This window comes from Oreochromis aureus, linkage group 2, assembly GCF_013358895.1.
Source record: "Oreochromis aureus strain Israel breed Guangdong linkage group 2, ZZ_aureus, whole genome shotgun sequence".
Lineage (NCBI taxonomy): Eukaryota > Metazoa > Chordata > Actinopteri > Cichliformes > Cichlidae > Oreochromis > Oreochromis aureus.
In genome coordinates, this window is record NC_052943.1 from 24,329,559 (window position 1) to 24,336,548 (window position 6,990).

The following is a 6,990-nucleotide window of genomic DNA, read 5'->3' on the forward strand; positions in this document are numbered from 1 at the left end:
GAAGTACGCTATTTCTCGCGATATATCAAAAACTGACCCAATGTACCTAATGAAGCTTTGTTTTATATGTTTATTGAAAATTGTGTTCCTGACAGAAACCCTCCATATTAGGCTATAAGTAATTAAACGACTAATACTACAACTGAAACTAATGAAGACTAAACTAAAATTATACATCTAAAGCATTCTAACTGAAGTGAAACGACAAAATCCATTCTGTAAACTCCCCCCAAAATAAAGTATACTGAAAGCTCAAACTCGAAATTAAGAACAGTGAATAATAAAAAAGGATATATAATATAAACAGCTGTAATAACTCAACATTTGGCGAATTTACCAACTACATAGGTTTCGCACAGAACATGATAACCAAAAACAAAAACATTAAAAGCAGTTTTACGTTAGTGAAATACACAAAATCGAAATATTCAGAGGTGACATGAACATGGAAAGCTAGGAACATAACATGAAGAGAAGGGTAAACCACGAAGCGAAAGATTAGAAGTGCTTCAGTGTATCTTTTCAAAATAAAAATTAAAAATAAATATTTTATTTAATTTGATAATTTTCCATTTATTTTTTCTGTGAATAGAAAGAGATAATAACTTCTTTTTGTTTATTTATTCCCCATATAGAGGATACATCTTTATTGTCCATTTTGCTGTCTGGCAATATGTGACACAGATACCAGGTATAGCATGTGTGCTGCAGTCTGGACCAGAGATATGCTATTATAAATGTCATATGTCATAACAAAACAATTAGGAGATGGAAGTCTAACGTTATCTAAAGCTATTAACGATATTGGTGTTGCTAAAAAGCACCTCTTATGACTTAGCCCGTTGAAAGGCTCCGTTTAAGGGAAAAACTGCGCCTGCGTCAAAGTCAACGCCCATATTATGGTTCTCACAGAGCTCTTTTCAGTGGTATTTATTTATTTTAGTCTTAGCACTGCTCAGAAACGGTACTGCTTGGATTAAGAATTTTAGGCTTACTGGGCTTTGTATTAGACAATAACAATATCGAATTTATTTTTTTCCTTTAACCAATCTCCTTCAGTAATGGTGAACCTCAAATGTACTACCACAAGGGGGCGCAGTCGACCAGAGCATCCTTCTGCTGCAGGTTGGCCTATAGCATGTGCTGAAAATTATTTTAGCTTTAAGTGCACCTTATTTGGTCCCATCATGTTTTAAAATCTTACATCTGACTGCTGCTGTGGCGCATATGTCCGCAGATTATTGGCACGAGTGTCGCAGGATGATGTGTTTGCTGCAGATGCCATTTGAAAATATAGGCAGTGTAAGCACTGTAGAATCTAATTATTTCTTTGCAAAACCTAATTAGGCATTAAAAAAGGTTAACGCCAGCGCCTGAAACGTTTTTGTTTAATAATCCCATTACTGACGGCTCATCATGTATAAAATGGTGCAGGAGGACACTAAGTTTCCACTTGTTAAAGGGAATCTCTGAGAAATAGTCGCAGATTTTTGACACTATCTGCGATTGGAAATTAGGGCTTGTAATTAAACTGCGGAGACTCAGCACAGCACAGAGTAAGTAAGGCTGCAGCGCCCTGCCTTGCATGCATTTTCTATGTTTAATTGATAATTCCGCCTGCCTGCTTCAAAACGTTATTACTATTTTATCTTTTTTCTTCTTCTTTGGGCATGACAGAACTCTCCGAACGATAGCGTACACTGAGACTAGACCTTGATGATTTTTTTAGGTGTCAGCTCCTCTCGGACCATTACCAGTCACTAGAGAGCTCAAGGTGAGAATTTAAATGAGAGAACATTATGTGGCCAACTTTTAATTTGGCCGAGCTCCCACGGAAGAATGGAGCGGATATTTGATAAGTTTCGCAGAGAGAAATATGTCACAAAAATTATAATGTCGATGTTTTTGCAGAAATGTGAGGCTACGGGGAGGTTAATGATACCAGTATAAGTCCCGCATTGCTGCTGGGTGGATGAGAACCAGCTGAGGAAGCTTTCTAAAGGTGAAGGTTATTGAAATTATAACGTTATCGTTTGAAAGCACATGGGACAAATATATTATAGGACAATATCATTACTGTTTTATATTTATCACGATTTTGGTTTTTAGAAAGCCAGACTGTCTGACTGATCATTTTAATGATTAGAAACCCCTTGAGATCAAACACCAGCACCAACAAACTCGCAGTTTCGAATAATTTACTCGATTTTTTCCTCTTCTGTGCGTCGAGTTCTATGGGTTAGGAGCCCCGAGCTTAAAATATGACATGACTTTCTTCCTAAAAAGTAAGAAAAAAATAGAATCGAAAACAAACAGCGTAACTCTGCGTTTAAATAAAATAAAGTAAAATAAAATAAAAAAATAAACAGCCCGGAAGCCAGCCAAAGTAATGATGAGCTTTGAAATGATCTTGCCTTCATAATGTGGGGCCCTCCAATCTGTTTTTTCATTTCTTTCTTTTTCTTTTTTAAACTGTATTTATATGTATTTATATTTCGATTTTCAAGTGTTATTATGATTATTTATCCGAATATTAAGGTCACGTACTACTATCAGTAACAGGGAAAACTATGCAAATATTATACTTACAGAAATTGACCTCAGCAGAACAATATCTATTGTCTTTGATCTAAAGAAACACCCTTTTGCGCATTACGCACTTACTTTATTCCGCTTTTAATCTTTTCCTTCAAAGCTTCTTCAACAGCTTTCGAGAGAAAAAAGGAGGGTAAAATGAAAGGAGTGTGAGTGACAGACCAAAGCGAAAAGCTTCTTAAAGAAATAAACAGTCGTGTATGCTTAAAGGAATGCGCTTGTAATGGCTCCATCTTAGTCTCTGAATCTATTCGGACAAAACAAACAGGGCGTGGAAGGGGATGAAAATCGGGACAAGCGAGGAAGAAGATGTTAAGAGAGTGTCGGTTTGGTAGGGAGGAAAAGAAGGACACGGTGAATTTCCCTCAGACTGGTTAAAGGAACAATAAAGCGAGTTATCAACAGACTCTGGCCTTTTTTCTCAAAGAATGCGTTTCAAGCTTATTTCACGATGACTGCAGTGATTAATGGTGGCTGTGAAACCTCTAGACGAACTGATGAGGCCGAATGATATCTTTATATCTTCGGGTTTAAAAAGTGAAGTTGTATAATTTATACAAATAAATAATATCATAAGTTTTTGTTTCATTTTTATCCAAACACACGTTGGAAAAACATTTGAACTGCTTTAAAACTCCCAAAGAAAGAATAAAGTCAGACACGCGTACCAGATCTCCCCCAAGGCTAAAGGGAAGACTCACAAATATTTGCATACCCGTTTACCTGCAGTAGCTTGTCAGTTATTTATGTTATTTATTTTAGTTTCCTGTGCCTGTTTTCACTTCTGTCAGCTGGTTAAAATGTACCTTGTTCTCTTGGCAGATTTTATTTGGATTAGGGTTCTCTTTCAATCTTAATATTTTTTCACGAAAGAGATAAAACAGCACACTAAAATATTTTTGATCAAATATTTTAGGTTATACAAATTATCCCTTAATTTTATTAGAACATGCACAATTTTCAAAAGATATCCTGCAAGTGGTCATCTTACACATGATTGCTTTAATAGGCTGCTGTTATATAAAGCAAAATGACAAAAAAACAGCATGTTGACTCCTGATATTGGACCATCTTGTTGGAGAATTAGACCTGGAATATTTATTTGAACGAAATACTTTTGGAGGAGATGTGATCTACTATTTAACAGACAAGTGGCTCCAGTTGCACCACATTTTTGTCTGTTGTTTACATGTAGTGTGTTTTCTTCATTACATCTGTAACGGCCCTCAGTTTTTGTGATGGCCATTGCTGTCTGCTGCTCTATGTGTTTACACACTGAAAACTGTTTTATCACATTTTGCAAAATCTCTGAAATCTTTTTTCATGCCAGCCTTTTTTATGCATGTGCACAGAAATAAAACCTTCACTGACATGTTGACTTTGATTGACATAATGATCACAGAACACTTCAGCCAAATGAAAATGAACTTGTTTGGAAGGTAAAGAGTTAAATAGATTTATCTTCCCTTAACAGGAAAGATGTGCACAATCATACTGTGTTGTGTAGCCATTTTAAATGTATTATGTGAGCCCTTATTTCTTTTTAAAGTCTAACGTACACCTATCGATATTATAGCTTACATTATATGAAATTAGAGCAATTTACATAGATGCACATAGGTCTGGTTTTTGCCTTTCTTTTTGATCAATGTATATTATTTACTGATCAGTCAGAATATCTGGTGTCCACGCTGAGCACTGAGCCAAAATCTATTGAGATAAAAAGCAAAAAGGGATCTACCAGAAAGCTGACTTTTCCCCTTTTTTGGAAGTAAAGCCATGTTTGTTTGTAGCTTGAATGGGGGTTCTATAATGGAACTGATGGCATCAGGATTGTCACCACAAATGGTCTGGGCGTTCTGCAAGGCTGTTTGACAGAACCTATTATGTCATTGGTCACGTCCCTCCACTCCTTGCTTGCTTGGTTTTGAATGGGAGTGAATTAATCAAATGGTTTGAGAGAGATCAGCCAACTTAATGCACTTTGTGTCAAGGTCTACAGTGATCTGGGACCTCAGCCTCCTTCTACCTGGACTTCCTGCATCTGAACATATCCATGCATGGACTGTAACCTGGCTGAATCAAATTTTTAAACGGACATTTATTATGCCACAAAAACTGAATTGTCTCTGCCCTTTTTTCCAAGAGACTGTTTATAATATAGCATGAGTTGTCATTTCATCATTTCTGTAGGTACTTATTAGGTGTTAAATTTACTGGTATTGAAAGTAGCTATGTGTCTATGGCACTATTTTTAAAAATGTTATTTATGTAACAGGCTAAATCATATATTTGTGATGTTATTGGACTGTATGAGTCTGAAGTAGAAGACAATTTAAACAGCACAGGGCTATTTTTTATGCATTTTCTAACCAATCAGCCTTTTTACTATTTACTATTTTGAAGTTTAGTTTATTTAAGATCTTGATGAATTTATTGCTAATAATAACCCCTAAAACTGAATTAATAACTAGATTCTGTTGAGAGGTGTTGTGACTGCTCACTTAATGACCACAGAAATCGAGAACTGTGACACCAATCAGATTGTTTCTTCATACTGGATTTACTTAATTCCCGTGGAAATTCACTCCTAGGGTCTCTTGAAGTTTATCAGATTCCACTCGGACAACAAGCAGTAAAGCCTTTAAAAGAGGATCTGTTGGCTTTAGAAATGATCCTGAAATACATATATTTTTTAATCAAAACTTCACCATCGTATTTGTTTTCCAGGAGTGTAAAATGGTCCAGAGTCGAGCGCCGTAACGTTATTGCTTTATCAAACACAATCAAAATGCGAATTAATCAAAGCACTCTGCGCTAGAGCACCTATGCATGAGCATTGTTTGGTGGTAATGGATGGCTTTAAAATTTGACGTTATTATTTCCCGTCATTTCTGGAAACAAATTGAACATTTATTGCATATATATTAAAAATTATACAGTCGTCAAGAGAGGCTGATGTCTCTTTTATTGAGGCGCACCGAGAGGTGAGGTCTCACCGGATCAATTTCCCTGTCTTGTTACTCCCGCAAGAGGATGTTTGGAAAATGCCTGCACCGCTAAATTGATTCAGAAACGAATTCATAACTTGAGGCGTTTAAGCAATTTTGTGGCGCCCAGTTTTTATCCCCAGTCTTTTCTTTTATTTCGTGTTTTGATTGCTTTAAGCACCCAAACAAAGTTTTATACCATTCGGTTTCTCGTGGAAACAGGTTTATTGTCAGTTCCGCGGCCTTTTGTCCACGTTTGCCTATTTTTCATTCTTTACAAAAAAATGCATTTAATACACTGGGTTTTGGGTGGCTTCGCAAACATAGCCATTAAGCAGTCACAATGCTTTTATTGTGCACTTGATCTCAAAATAGAGGCTGGTCTGACTCCAGGATCCAGACGAACCTATGGAAAAGGCCTTGTCTTTGTCTGCCTGTACGGAGATGAATGGCCCGTGTCAACCAGATGATTAGTTTGCACTATTAAATTGTCAAAAAGGAAGGATTTTTCCCTAATAGTGCCTTTTCGTGAAGAATTATGGAATTCAGAGTTGTTTGCGACTGCCGGGGAACTTGCAGGGTTTTGCAGGGGCGAGGGCGAAGGTCAGACAGAGTTCTCAGCGCTGCGTCCAGTGTGGCACAGCAGTCAGAGGGGAAGTGGAAACAAATGTAGGCCTATTTCCTACACCATGGGAAGATTAATACCTATTGTTCGAGATGACCGATATCCTTGCAGTGACATATGATTCAACAAACTGAGGTGGGTTTATCTTAACGCGCGATAAGTCACCCGATTCCTAAAAATTAGTGTGTAACCAACAGCTCGGCACAAATGATCAGCAAATCGTCTAATTAAAGTGACACCCATATAACTTAAATTGGAATTATTGGTTCAAATTAAAAATAACGAAGCTGCTGCATAATATCAAATGCACAAAATGTGCACTGTTGCGCCAGATCTGTCGCTGCACATGGCTGTCTTTCTGCACGCCCTGACAGCTCTGCTCCAGCCAGGAAACCCCCTTCCATCCCGCTCAACCTCTATTCTAGTGCCAACGTTTTGTGTTAAATGTTAACAACTTGGCCTGATTCATTTAATCGCCAACAAATCTGTGTTGACTCTAACACTCGCCTCCATTGTGCCCATTATGCGCCTGCCCTCACTTGAAGATTTATGTATTTTTGATATTAAATTCCTTCTGTCATCAAGACTGCTCTCTTGTTGACTTTTCTTGACCTGCCGACCTCGTTCCCCAAACTTTCCCATATTTAACGCGGGACCCGCAGCCTCCTCCCCACCAACTTCTTCTGCTCTGCCATAGCTGAATACTCAGTGGCTCCTTTTGTTGGCATGTGCTGTTTGCACTGTTCTTGAACTTCAGTGCGCTGCCCTGTCCTCATCCTG